At 47.1% G+C, this 15,009-nt stretch overlaps 1 protein-coding gene across 1 annotated transcript in view; it reads left to right on the forward strand.

Annotated features, from left to right (window-relative positions):
* The window catches only part of TIGD5 (tigger transposable element derived 5), a 76,395-nt gene extending 67,816 nt beyond the window's left edge, over positions 1 to 8,579 (forward strand). The window contains exon 2 of the mRNA XM_081918826.1: positions 8,562 to 8,579. The gene's annotated coding sequence lies outside the window, so the exon portion shown is untranslated. The remainder of the gene's footprint in view (positions 1 to 8,561) is intronic.
* The last annotated feature ends 6,430 nt before the right edge of the window (positions 8,580 to 15,009 follow it).

Here is a 15,009-nt window from a genome sequence, read left to right on the forward strand (position 1 = left end):
GCATCACTCTGGTTAAAGGAACCAGCAGTTGATATGATATAAGTAAGAAGTTCCCCCTTGCAGTCATTGTAAGCCTCCTTCTATGGTCAACATCCACAACAGCTGCTTAAAACACATGGCTTTCTGCAAAGAGGGACGCAGGTGGCGCTGTGTTAAACCACAGAGCCTAGGACCTGCCGATCAAAAGGTTGGCGGTTCGAATCCCCACGACGGGGTGAGCTCCCGTTGCTCAGTCCCTGCTCCTGCCCACCTAGCAGTTCAAAAGCACGTCAAAGTGCAAGTAGATAAATAGGTACCACTCCAGCGGGAAGGTAAACGGTGTTTCTGTGCGCTGCTCTGGTTCACCAGAAGCAGCTTAGTCATGCTGGCCACATGACCCGGAAGCTGTACGCCAGCTCCCTCGGCCAGTAAAGCGAGATGAGCACTGCAGCCCCAGAGTCGGCCACGACTGGACCTAATGGTCAGGGGTCCCCTTTACCCTTTACCTTCTGCAGATAATCCTGGGAACCTTAGTTTTTTACAGGGCACGGGGAATTGTAGTTCAGTGACGGGTCAGTTACAGTTCCCAATATTCTTTGGGTAAAGCCGTATACTTTAAATGTAATTTGTGGATCTCTTTCAGCTGATTTGTGGGTCTCAGCAGATTGGCAAGATTTTACTTAGTTGTATTTTATTTTAGTTCAAATCCAGTTTCATTAGGCTTTTGCTGTTCTTCTGATTCCGATTTAATTTGCATAGAGTGAAGGATCATGTTCTGTGTTTGCAGGAAGCTGCTTTAAAACTGAGTGAAAGCAGGTTGCAAAGATGCAAATAATAACTTCCCTTTGTCGGTTATGCATAGCACACATGCGTCACACATACAATTCCGAGCACAATTCAAAGTGTTGGTGCTGACCTTTAAAGCCCTAAACGGCCTCAGTCCTGTATACCTGAAGGAGCATCTCCACCCCCATCATTCTGCCCGGACGCTGAGGTCCAGTGCCCAGGGCCTTCTGGTGGTTCCCTCACTGTGAGAAGCAAAGCTACGGGGAACCAGGCAGAGGGCCCTCTCGGTGGTGGCACCCGCCCTATGGAACTCCCTCCCACCAGATGTCAAAGAGATAAACAACTACCTGACATTTAGAAGACATCTGAAGACAGCCCTATTCAGGGAAGTTTTTAATGTGTGACATTTTAGTGTATTTTTGGTCTTTGTTGGAAGCCGCCCAGAGTGACTGGGAAAACCCAGTCAGATGGGTGGGGTACAAATAATAAATTATTATTATTATTATTATTATTATTATTATGTTTGCAGGCATCTTGGTAATGCAGAGTTCTGCCAACAGGCCTGGTGCCTGGAGCCAGCTCTCCGCAGAGCACATCCTTGGCGATCCTGCCATCTTTGATCCTGTGGACATCTATGGCACAATCAGAAAATGGTGTATGTGTGGAATTATCCCGACAGGGGAACCGCACAGTCCTGTTCTGATAATGCCGACTGCAGTCTCAAGTGCAGCTCTCGCTGAGCCACACCAGCTCCTGCCACATGGGAAATCAACACTTAAGACCTGTTGCCTCTGCCCAGTGAATTGCAGAGGTTAATCAGGAGCTCCAGGGACCAGACTTTCCATCTGCTGAGCATCAAATCCTTCCCTTCCCCACATCAACTCTTCCCATGCTGTGGGCAATCTCCAGCAAACTGGAGGGTGGTGACACAGCTAGGTGTCGCTGGGCACAGCTGGCGTGCCGAGAGTGAGAGAAGCCACTACTGGCAGCTTGGGGTTTCCTCGAGAGCCGAGTGACACACGCAGTCTCAGCAGTTGTCACACTTGATGTGACCGCGAAGCCTGACGGGACTGAAGACACAGCAGGGGTGTCTGACGCAGAATTACGATTCATTAGACGGAGAGATAGAAATCACACAGGCAATGGGCAAATCGCTCCCCAGTGAAGGCAAAGAAGCACCTCCTCATTCATTAAAAACTCATTTTCTTGGTTCCAGCTATATATCTGTACTGGGGCTCCCACCCTTCTGCTCATTTGTTCTTGATGTGGAGAGCAGGAGTAGCTGCTGAAGTTCACACCGGTGTCAAGAGTGCGGGCAGGAGCCAGGCCCCGTGACCAGTAGGGCTTCGCAGGACTGGGGCCTTCCTAAGTTCTGGAGAGGCAAGGTGTGGCCGCACAGGTGAGGCCGCTTGGTAACTCACAACACCTGGTGGCAAGAGCCGGGAAGGGATATAAGATCAGCAGTTCCCTTTGGCTCTTTGCCACAGCAACACATTCCCTGCCTTGCTGCGTTTGGCTCCTTGACTCCTGATCCTCGGATCCTTGACTTTGTGCCTCCCTGCTTCCTGACTCTCGGACCCCTGGTTTCTGGACTCTCATTCCTGCTCCCACCCCACCATCTTGCCCCCGGTCCCGACGTCCTCAGCCGGGATTTCGATCGCCCATAGACCAGACCGTGACAACCAGATCCGTTGCCCAGTTCTCATTTACGGCTTAAACCTCCACTAGTTTTGCACCACCTAAACAGTGGTGCTGTGGTCTAAACCACAGAGCCTAGGGCTTGCTGATCAGAAGGTTGGCAGTTTGAATCCCCGCGACATGGTGAGCTCCCATTGCTCAGTCCCTGCACCTAGCAGTTGGAAAGCACGTCAAAGTGCAAGTAGATAAATAGGTACCACTCCGGTGGGAAGGTAAACGGCGTTTCCGTGTGCTGATCTGGTTCACCGGAAGCGGCTTAGTCCTGCTGGCCACATGACCAGGAAGCTGTATGCCGGCTCCCTCGGCCAATAAAGCGAGATGAGCGCCACAACCCCAGAGTCGGTCACGACTGGACCTAATGGTCAGGGGTCCCTTTACCTTTAAAGCAAACAAACAAAAGCCCTTGAAAGGCATGGGTGAATGGAGGTCTTAGGGTGCTAACCTGTTTTCAAAATATGCTGGTGAAGGAGCTATAGCAAACTTCTCCAACCCTACAAACATTTTGTGACACAATTCCCACCTGCACAGGACCTTTGCTGTTGAGCTTTTTCCCACCTGAGCGATGGCTTTAAAAGAGGATTGGACAAATTCATTAAGGAAAAAAGCTATTGATGGCTACCAGAGTGGATTTGGTTTATCGTAAATCAAATTGATTTAAATCACGATTTAAATCACTAGTCAGTAAGACTTGATTTAAATCCTATTTTTTTACTGAAAGACTCATTCTGGCTGGTATAATCTTAATATTTACAACCAATTGAAGGTTTCATTTTTGGCATAATAAATTTTCAGTTTTTACAGTTATAACAAAAATTTCTGATTTGGTTATACTATTAGAAATATATAGACAGATAATTATGAAATTATTGTGAGGTTTAATAAGTTTAACTGCTTATATTTTCTGCTGTACTTTATTGGAAGGAGAAAAATAATCATTTCCTTAACAATTTAAACAATTTATTTAACTAAATAACATCATAGCATATGTATCCATATTTGTTAACTGATGTGGTTAAACCTTTTTTTAAAAAAACAACTTAGACTGATTTTCAGCACACATGAAAAACTTAAAACAAATCCTTATTTCCTGATGAATAGCCTTTGGACTATAATGTAACTTAAATAGAAAACTAACTTTAGAAATATATTTTCCTCCAAAATAATTTTATTTTAAAAATCCCATTTAAAATTTAAAAAATCAATTTAAATCAAAAAATTGATATAAATTTTATAAATCTGATTGAAATTTTAAAAATCTGATTTTTAATATATATTTTTTTAAAATATCATTGATTTTTATCCACTCTGATGACTACTAGCCATGATGGCTGTGCTCTGCCTCCTGAAATTGCCTCCTGCCAATCACAGGAGGGGAGGTTGCTCTCATGCTTGGTTCCCATTGGAGCATCTGGTTGGCCAGTGTGAGAACAGGATGCTGGACTCATTGGGCCATTGGCCTAATCCAGAAGCTCTCCTTATGTTCTTATGGCCAATGGCCATGCTAGCTGTGGATGATGGGAGTTGGAGTCCATGGTTGTTGATTCCACCTAAACATTAGGAAGAACTTCCTGACAGTAAGAGCTGTTTGACAGTGGAATTTGCTGCCAAGGAGTGTGGTGGAGTCTCCTTCTTTGGAGGTCTTTAAGCAGAGGCTTGACAACCATATGTCAGGAGTGCTCTGATGGTGTTTCCTGCTTGGCAGGGGGTTGGACTCGATGGCCCTTGTGGTCTCTTCCAACTCTATGATTCTATGAAGGACTCATGTCCTGCTTTTTGGGAGATGGGGCCCTCCAGCCTCATGATTTATTCTGGGTGTAACTGCACAGCACATTCTTGACGCACTGACTAAGCGGTGGGTTTAATCTGGTTTGTTTTGTTCTGCGATGCTACCACATTATTGCTCTCCGGAGGGGCTGCAGAGCTAGAAAAGCTGGAGGAAAATAAACCAGGGCATTTGTGGTTTTGAAATGTTATGGCGGGTTTTCAGCAGGAAGTTACGGGATATGCACTGGGTGGAAAGGAAGCAGTGTGGCTGCCCCAGAACTTTTGCAGGTGCAAACAGGACTGAGACCGGATTGCATGTGACTGTCCCGATAGCACACAAATCAGGGGTCAGCAAACTTTTTCAGCAGGGGGCCGGTCCACTGTCCCACAGACCTTGTGGGAGGCCGGACTATATTGGGGGGGGAATGAACGAATTCCTATGCCCCAGAAATAACCCAGAGATGCATTTTAAATAAAAGCGCACATTCTACTCATGTAAAAACATGCTGATTCGCTGACTGTCCGCGCGCCGGATTTAGAAGGCGATTGGGCCGGATTCAGCCCCTGGGCCTTAGTTTGCCTACCCATCATGAATATACTGTTAAAAGGACATCAGTTATGTTAGGTTGTGGGTGAACATATCAGACAACACAGCGATTCTTCAAACACCTCTTGTTTATTCACAGACCCAGAACAGAACTGAACTGAAGGGTTCAGTCAGCCTGCTTATATAGAGCTCCACTACAACGCAACAGTAACAATTTCTGTAACTATCAAATCACTGAACGTCACTTTCAATTCCTTATTTGCATATGTGGACCTGAGTGAAAACTATCTACAGTATCCCCTGCTGGTCCAGGGTGAGAACTTCAGTACATAACAACTTACATGAAATGTTTAAATTAGATAGAAAAAATGGTTTCTCAGGCGAAAGCTCACAGTTCGAAAAAGAACTTATACAAAACAAAGAGAAACTTTTGTCTAAAATGTATAATTTGTTATTAGACTGAGAAACAAAATATGAGCTTGTTAAAGGCTCAATGACTCACTGGGCAACAGATATAGGACACAATATAGATTTTAACCTCTGGGAAAAACTCTGGGAAAGTGACTTGAACTTAACAGCATGTTATTCCTTGAAGGAGAACTCCCTGAAAATGAATTACAGATGGCATTTAACTCTGAGTAGGCTTGCTAAGGGACGCAGGTGGCGCTGTGGGTTAAAGCCTCAGTGCCTAGGACTTGTCAATCGAAAGGTCGGCGGTTCGAATCCCTGAGCTCCTGTTGCTCGGTCCCTGCTCCTGCCAACCTAGCAATTTGAAAGCACCTCAAAGTACAAGTAGATAAATAGGGACCGCTTACCGGCGGGAAGGTAAATGGCGTTTCCGTGTGCTGCGCTGGCTCGCCAGATGCAGCTTCGTCACACTGGCCACGTGACCCAGAAGTGTCTCCGGACAGCGCTGGTCCCCGGCCTCTTAAGCGAGATGGGCGCGCAACCCCAGAGTCGGTCACGACTGGCCCGTACGGGCAGGGGTACCTTTACCTTTAGGCTTGCTAAGATGTATAGGACTGAATCAGATAAGTGTTGAAGATGCAATGAGATTGAAGGAATGTTCCTTCATATGTGGTGGACTTGTAAAAGGGTAAAAGAGTATTAGGAAACAATACATAATGAATTGGGGAAAAGGCTTAAAAGTATTCCCCCCACCCAAAAAACCCCCAAGAGTCCTTTCTGTTAGGGATAATTCCCAGGTGTCAGAAAAGGTTATTTATGTATGCTACTATTGCGGCCCGTGATCTGTTGGCCCAAAAATGGAAAATGAGTGAGGTCCCAACCATAGAAGAATGGCAACTTAACTCGACAGAATATGCACAGCTTGCAGACTTAACATATAGAATAAGAGACCAAGAAGAACATAAGTTTAAAGAAGATTGGAAAACGTTTATTGAAAATATGGGAAATAATTGTGTATAGCTGAACATGCTGGCAGCATTCAGATAAATTCAACAGTGTAAATAAGTTTTGATGGATGACATAATGGAATTTTAAATGGTATAGTTTTTGTAAAATATGCAGGGATTTATTTTATGTAAAATGAACCCTGGAAAGAGCAGAAGGGAAGTCATCGATATCTTAAGGATGCAAAATGAGTATTTTAAATTGTACAACAGAAAAATTTATAAAAATTATACACACAAAAAAAGAGGACATTAGAAGCTGGCCTTGAATAGAATGGAAATCTCACCTGGAAGTTCTGTCTTCTAGGTCTTCTTCAGGCATAGCAAATGTCATTTCATAATCGTGGTGTGAGCTAGGAACTCGCCTCTTCCCCAAATTAAAGCTAAGACTCTCCAGATGTATTTCCTTGCGCTATATTCCAAATTTAGGTGTTATGCCCCTGTTCTGAGAACTTGCAAAAGATAACCAGAAGGTGTTGGAAGAGGGGCAGAGACTGGAACCCATGCTTATGAGAAGATATTAGTGGTGTGTCGTTTTGCAATACGACAGTATCTTTACCCAAATCCTTGATAAAAGCTTCTGGGAAAGATGGGAGGGGGAAGAGAATATGCCCATCCCTTCCTTTGCCCACCCTAGCCCCCTCCTCATGCAACAGGATTGGAGCTTATCTGAGCTCATTAGGAATAGATTCCATTGAGGCTAGATTAAACCATCTTTAATAACACTTAATCTGAGATTAAAGTATTGGGGGAGGAAGAACTGGGGTGGGGGTAGGGGCTTAAGAGGTCCCAAGGCTTTTTCTCCAGCGGGAATTCCACAAAGAAAAGCAATTGCTACGGAACCTTCCGAAATTAATACTTAAAAGGCTTCTCCCCATCTCTAGATAAGAAATGGGAGTCAGCCATTGTTGCTGGCAGTAATGGGATTTTCAGATTTTCGCCCCTTCCTCTTGGCAGAAAACTGGGCCGTGCGCATGGAGAAAACATGACTGCCAGCAGTAGCAAAGTGTGAGAAATCCCTGGGACATCATTTGAGAAAAGTCGTTCTTTGGGACGTTCTTCCCCTGTACACAAGCAACCAATGGTTAGAGGTCCAGGGGTTTAGCCCTTTGAAGCCACAAACCATCTCTTTTGGAAGCCAACCCCCATATAGGGTTTCTGGCCCTATAAGCTCCACCTGGCAAATATAATAATAATAATAATAATAATAATAATAATAATAATAATAATAATAATAATAATAATTTTATTTATACCCCTCCTTCCCCAGCCAGAGCCGGGCTCAGGGTGGCTAACACCAATAAAATTTCAGCAAAAACATAATAAGAAAAAGGAAAAGAACAATTTAAAATACAGGTTAAAGTGCTATTTAAAATGCAGCGTCAAAATCATAAAGGGGAGGGAAACATAAGGGTCAGTCTGAGTTCACACCAAAGGCCAGGCGGAACAGCTCTGTCTTGCAGGCCCTGCGGAAAGATGTCAAGTCCCGCAGGGTCCTAGTCTCCTGTGACAGAGCGTTCCACCAAGTCGGGGCCAGTGCTGAAAAGGCCCTGGCCCTAGATGAGACTAATCTAACCACCTTGCGGCTTGGGACCTCCAAAATGTTGTCATTTGTGGACCTTAAGGTCCTCCGTGGGGCATACCAGGAAAGGTGGTCCCATAGGTACGAGGGTCCTTGGCCGCATAGGGCTTTAAAGGTCAAAACCAGCACCTTAAACCTGACCCTGTACTCCACCGGGAGCCAGTGCAGTTGGTAAAGCACTGGATGAATGTGATCCCGCGGCAAGGATCCCATAAGGAGCCAGCCGCGGCATTCTGCACCCACTGGAGTTTCTGGGTCAGCTTCAAGGGCAGCCCTGTGTAGAGCGAGTATAATATAAGCTCCACTGGGCACATGTTCTCCCTCTGAGGTGGCAATGGGGGGGCATCACAGGACTGGATGGTCCGCCATTAAAACAATTTCCTCCAAAAGATTCAGGGCAAACAAAACAAAGCACTTATTTGCACAGCGCATCGTTAAACTGTGGAACTTCCTGCCACAGTGGTGGCCACCAACCTCGATTGCTTTAAAAGATGATTGGACAAATTTATGGAGGAGAGGGCTATCAATGGCTGTTAGCCACCGCAATGGCTGTGCTCTGCCACCACAGCCAGGGGCAGCAATGTTTTTAAATACTAGTCATTGGAGACCGCCAGAGGGAAGAGGGCTCTTGTGTTCGAATCCTGCTTGAGGGCCTCTGGTTGGCCACTGTGAGGACATGATGCCAGATAAGATGGGCCATTGGCCTGACCCTGCATGGCCTTTCAGGTGTTCCGACTTGCTCCCACGCTGGCAGACAGGTTCACAAACACCTGCGGATATCATAGTTGCCGAGTGCCCCGGGAAAAAGGGGACATCCCATTTTTTTTCACGTGAAATTGCAGTGGTCATTTTGGGTGCTGCGATTTCGCTCTCTCTCCCAGCCCCCAAAAACACTTTTTTCTGGGTGTGAGATAGATAGATAATTATAGATAATTTATTACGGTCAGAGACCAGCTTATAAAACACACTTGGGGGTACAATCCCAGAAGGAAAGCAAAGATTTAAAACAATGTACAACAATAAATTTAAACTTTATAAATGTGATAAGTGTATAGACACTTAAAACTTTAAGATAAGCTACCGCAGAGAGATGACCCAGAGTCTCCCATGGAACTGAGTTTGGGGATTTTCTTAATGAACTAGTTTGAGTCAGGGGATGATCTGCCCCTACACATCTGTACACAGAATCTGGCATTCATCCAGGTCGTCTTTTGATCTTTGTCTAACAGGAAAAGGTCAATTTTTTTTTCTTTTCCGGGAGGTCAGCAAGGGTGTGAGTGAGGTCACGTGACTCACCAAGGAGCGCGCCCTAGAAGACACGAGTCCTGGTTTTGGTTCTGGAAAAGTTGGACAGTATGAGAGCTGGATGACGACCCAACCGCAGCTGCTCTCTTGCATATTGACCTGCATAATAATACTGCTTTCCACTGTGGAGGCTGACAGCCAACGAGAGCCATTTCTTCATTCTCACAACCTTTCCTGATTCCCTCCATTTCAGTCTGTCTTGCCTGATCCATGCAAACTCTGCATGGAGCCTTGGACGCTCTTGCTTGGGTTTTCTCCCACTCTGAAGGTCAGGACTCGAACCCACGGCTTCAAGTTGCAAGAAAGGAGATTCTGACCAAACATCAGGAAGAACTTTCTGACAGTAAGAGCTGCTTGACAGTGGAATGGTCTCCCTTGGGAAGTGATGGACTCTCCTTCCTTGGAGGTTTTTAAGCAGAGGTCAGGTGGCCACGTGTCCTGGATGCTCTAGCTGAGATTTCTGCATTGCAGGGGGTAGACTAGATGACTTTTGGGGGTCCCTCTACAATTCTATGAGTTCTACCTGTTCTGTATTCAGTGGTCTGTGTTTGCCTGAGCTTGAGTCTGAACCAAGGATTCTGAGCTCCGGATTCGATACATGATGTCCAATCACAGAACATTTCAGGATTTGGGCCTCTGCCATTGGCCCTTGAACTCTGAGTCGTGATTCGCAGCTTAGAAGTTTAGACAGCCAATCACGCTGGGAGTGGGAGTGGCCCAGGCCTTCAGGAATGTATATAAGCAGTTGCTTTGCCCCTGTTTCCCAGTTATGTGGTTCAGTAAAGGTTCTTGCTGTTATCACTGTGTCTTGCCTTGTCCACCCCCTTGCTTTTTTTGCTCAAGACTTCTGGAGCTCCCCACTTCCTGGGCTTCCTGTTTTGGGGGCACTTGGCCGGGCCCTCCTGCCTGCTTTTCACTGGCTCTCTGTGACGGAGGTGCTGAGGAATTCGGGTGAGCCCTGGGACAGGAGGGGGCGGGCGGCTGAAGCCACCTCCTCACTCTCCTCCTGGCACACACCAGCCGTCTTTGTCGCGGCAAGAATGGCTCCTTTGACGGACGGACGGGCTCTCTCTGGGCTCCATTGTGCAGAGCTAATCAGATGCGCCTCCCAGCTTATCGGGCAGCACAGAGAGCTGGCTTGGCCAAAACATGCTGCCCTGTGGCCTGACATTTCCAGCCGGAATAATGTCCTCCTTGAAGAGAAGAGAAAAGGCCTTTTCTCCCGGCGGCTGGACAAAGGTCAAGACCCTTAGCTGGGATCAGCAGACTCCTTTGAGGAACGCCCCCCTCTCCAAGAAAACCAGGTGTTTCGGACAAAGTTTGGCAGGGTGAAAGGAAAGGTAGGTGACTCCTGCCAACGTTCCCAAAGCCGGCACTTGATTCTAAGAGTTTAATTTTGTTGCATTATATTCCCCGCTTTGTCCAGTGCAGGGATGTTCCAGGGGAAGACGGTGCAGTCGAGTGGTTAGGGAAGATGTCCCCAACCTGGTTTAACTGGTGTCAACAGAAACATCAGCGGCAAAGTCTTCTGGAAGCTCAAATACATATGTATCGCAGCCTGAGCTTTTATGGACTCCAGACTATTTAATCGGCTGCAGGAAATGTGATTCTGAATTTTGTTTTTGTTGTTGTTGTTTATTCATGTCCAACTCTTTGTGACCCCATGGACCAGAGCACGCCAGGCACTCCTATCTTCCACTGCCTCCCACAGTTTGGTCAGACTCATTTTCGTAGCTTCGAGAACACTGTCCAACCATCTCGTCCTCTGTCATCCCCTTCTCCTTGTGCCCTCCATCTTTCCCAACATCAGGGTCTTTTCCAGGGAGTCTTCTCTTCTCATGAGGTGGCCCAAGTCTTGGAGCCTCAGCTTCAGGACCTGTCCTTCCAGTGAGCACTCAGGGCTGATTTCCTTCAGAATGGAGAGGTTTGATCTTCTTGCAGTCCATGGGACTCTCAAGAGTCTCCTCCAGCCCCAGAATTCAAAAGCATCCATTCTTCGGCGATCAGCCTTCTTTATGGTCCAGCTCTCACTTCCATACATCACTACTGGGAAAACCATAGCTTGAACTACAATTTACAAGTGCACAAATGTATACATGGTTGTATAAACAGTAAGGTCAGAAGGAAATGGAAATGTCAGGAAAACCACACTTTCCCTCTTGCCCGCTCAACAGGCCATCTCGGCAGATCAACCTGCCCAGTTATTTGATGATGGAGTTCATATCAGCATCTGTTTGCCTAGTGTGACCCATCCCCCGGGCAGGAGTCCTGGCCAGCCTTAGCTGTGCCAACTGAGTAAATTACCTGCTATGAAGGCCTGTAAATACACTTTGTGCTGCCCAGTCAGCTTTAAACACTCAGCCAGGGGGTGAAGTCCCCTGTGCTGTGCCAAGTGCAAAGCACAACAAGAGAGAAGTCCCATGAAATATACTCAGGAGTCGAGAGTGGATTTCATGCTCTTTATTCAGCTCATAGTGGTGAGGAGGAATGGAAGTTCCCCCAGAATGTCTGCTTTATATACATTGCTTACACAACGGGTCCCACGTGATTGGTTAATTCCAGGATTCACCTGTGGGCCAATCAGGTTGCGGGTTCACTTCCACCTGGAGCTGGATTGGGTGGCTCCTGCGGACCAATCAGACTACTGCATTCTGGATCCTATTGTTCTAGGACCAATCAGACTGCTGCATTCTGAATCCTATTGTTCTAGGACCAATCAGATTGCTGCATTCTGAATCCTATTGTTCTAGGGCCAATCAAACCGCTGCATTTTGAATCCTATTCAACTCAGTACATAGTAGCCCACATATTGGATCTGGCATGTTGGGGGTGAGTTTGGGGAAGAAATTGGTGGTCGCTGGAATTGTAGGACAGGAAAGAATAGAAAATTCTTTTTGAAGCATCCCATAGTGGGCCCTTGTGTTCGAATCCTGCTTGCTGGTTTCTCATAATGGGCATCTGGTTGGCCACTGTGAAAACAGGTTTTCTGGACTAGATGGGCCATTGGCGTGACCCAGCAGGCTTTCCTTACGAACTACAATAAAATGTTGCAGTGCAGCGTCACAGCAGTGCTCCTGTTCAGAGTTCCCGCCGGCCAGTCAGCTGGCTATACCCTCTTCCACAATGCTCCATCCTGCACTTTCCCCCATTCATTTCCTACTGACACTCAACATTCCATGCCAACAAAGCATTTTTATTAGTGCAAAAAACTCTTTTGGGGGGGGGGGGCTCAACCCCCAGGCCATGTAGCAACGGAGGGGCACAGCTGGGGACTCAAGTGGCATGGCAGTTGCCACCTGAAGTGGTTACCTCACTCTGCCTAATGGTAGGGCCGGCCCTGCCCCAAGAGCAGCATTGCAGAAGGTTGGGGGTTGGACTAGATGGCCACTGAAGGGCCCTTCCGACTCTTCAATTCTACTGTTCTATAACCCAAGAATTGCACACACTGACTCCAGGACTGTCCCGCCTGATGGGGCTAAGCAGACTTCCTGTTCTCTCTCGTCTCCGAAGCCTGTTTTGACTTTTAAAAAAACACACACAGAGAGAAAAGTGCTTTAGATGCATTAAATAATCCCGAAAAAGCTTCCAGACAAGAGGAAATAATTGGAGATTGATTGACAGCCCGGAGAAGAGAGAAAGGAAGCAGTGAGATGCTTCTGGTCTGCCAGACGTTGTTTTTGCAGAAGGACCAGACGGCTGGATGTCTTCCTTGGCTGATGTTGCTCCCCGGCTGAAAGAAACACAAGGCTGAAACCACGCAGAACTGCAACGGGACTTCCTCTGTAATTACAGCGCTTCATAATGGCCACGTGCCTCCAAGACTTTGCACAGCACCATGCAATCACGGCCATTAGGCCTAAGAAGATTAGGGGGCTCCCAAACTGCTGCTTTTGCCCCGTCAGGTTAGCGCTTTCCTCAAAGTAACAGAAGTGCTGACACAGCATTTGCATCACAAGAGAGTTGCGCCAGTCTCTGTGCCAAAGGCCCCCTTGGCCAGCCTTGCAAGATCAGCAAATAATGCAGCACTCTTATTAATTTCCATTCTCGTTAATTGCATTTGTAGCCCTTTTTTTATTTACCTCCAAGGTAAAAAACCAACCCTGCAAGGAAGGTGAGGCTGAGAGGCAGTAACGGGCCCAAGGTCACCCATTGAGCTTCATAGCCAAGTGGGGATTCGAACCCGGGTCTCCCAGGTCTTGGTCCGACACTCTAACTCCTAGGCCACGCTGCCAGGGTGAGACCATCTATTGTGCATGCCAAGCCAGGGATCCCCTCTTTGTTGAAGTTTCTCCTGAAAGGTGGCAAAGGGCAATATCTGGCTTTCAACTTCGCGATGTATCACCAGCTAAACATTGCGATATACTGATACAGTGGACACTCAGGTTGCAAACGGGATCCGTGTGGGATGCACGTTCGCAACCTGCAATGTTTGCAACCCGTGTCTGTGTGTCTGCGCACATGCGGGTTGCGATTTGACGCCTCTGCGCATGCACAAAGCATGATTTAGCGCTTCTGCACATGCGCGATCGCTGAAACCCGGAAGGTACCCGTTCCGGTACTTCTGGGTTTTGCCGGTCCGTAACCTGGAAAAAGGGATGCGGGTGGCGCTGTGGGTTAAACCACAGAGCCTAGGGCTTGCTGATCAGTAGGTTGGCGGTTCGAATCCCCGCGACGGGGTGAGCTCCCATTGCTCAGTCCCTGCTCCTGCCAACCTAGCAGTTTGAAAGCACAGCAAAGTGCAAGTAGATAAAAAGGTACTGCTCTGGTGGGAAGGTAAACGGCGTTTCTGTGCGCTGCTCTGGTTCGCCAGAAGCGGCTTAGTCATGCTGGCCACATGACCCGGAAGCTGTACGCCGGCTCTCTCGGCCAATAAAGCGAGATGAGCGCCGCAACGCCAGAGTTGGCCACGACTGGACCTAATGGTCAGGGGTCCCCTTTACCCTTTACCTTTAACCCCAAAAAACACAACCTGAAGTGGCTTTAACCCAAGGTATGACTATACATCACGACATCTGAAATAAGAATGGAGCCATGTAGAGGCACTGGCTCCCAGTATCACAGTTTTCCCAGTATCGTGATTTCTGCATAAAACACACACAAATATCACAAATTGCAATATATTGCCAGGCCAAAAACTATGAAACTGATATCACAATATCAAACTGGTTTGGGATGATATATGGATATATTAGCCAGCCCTAGTCCCTGCTTCCTTGCATCTCTGCAACCACTAAAGATTCAGGAGCTCTGATCTCTTTGCCATCTGGCAACCCCATGAAGGGATCACGCTCCCCCTTTCATGCCGTAACGCTTAAGGTCTCTTTGAAATCCCTTGTCCTCCTTGGAGCATGAGCTCAGGCGCCGGATGTCCGCCTTAGCATCTGTGCGCGGTTAAGTGGAAGTCTTTTCCTGCTTCTGTGTGATATAAAGCTATCATCGCCTTCTCTTTTATTTTGTTCTCTCATCCACCCTGGGATGGTTCAATGTCCTCTTATCTGGGATGCAGGTGTGGGAAATGGAAAAGTCTCTGGGACTCTCAGTGCAACTTTTATTATGAAGGGTAGAGACCCCTTGACAAACAGCTGGAGCCCAGATTCCCAAGGAAAGCTTTTGGGATCAGGTGCCTTGGGGAGCTTGTGTACCTCCAGAAATCCCTCCTAGGGATCTGTCAGTTTCATTTTCTAAATCTCCACTCCCAAGTTGGAAGAAAGGAGATTCAGACTATATATCAGGAAGTGCCTTCTGAGACAAGGGGAACTCAGTCACGGGAACAATCTGTTGGATTGGCTGTCTGCCTGGAAATCGGCAGAATATAGCTAGAGTTGAGCTGGTGAGAGTTCCATCCATGCATCCATTCATGGTCCTTGACATCTCTAGCTTCTTTGGTGATCCCTTGTAGCTGAGTAAGATTGTCTTCCATGAACACGGTCTTAACA

The sequence above is a fragment of the Podarcis melisellensis genome (genome assembly GCF_964234715.1).
Source record: "Podarcis melisellensis genome assembly, chromosome: 7".
Lineage (NCBI taxonomy): Eukaryota > Metazoa > Chordata > Lepidosauria > Squamata > Lacertidae > Podarcis > Podarcis melisellensis.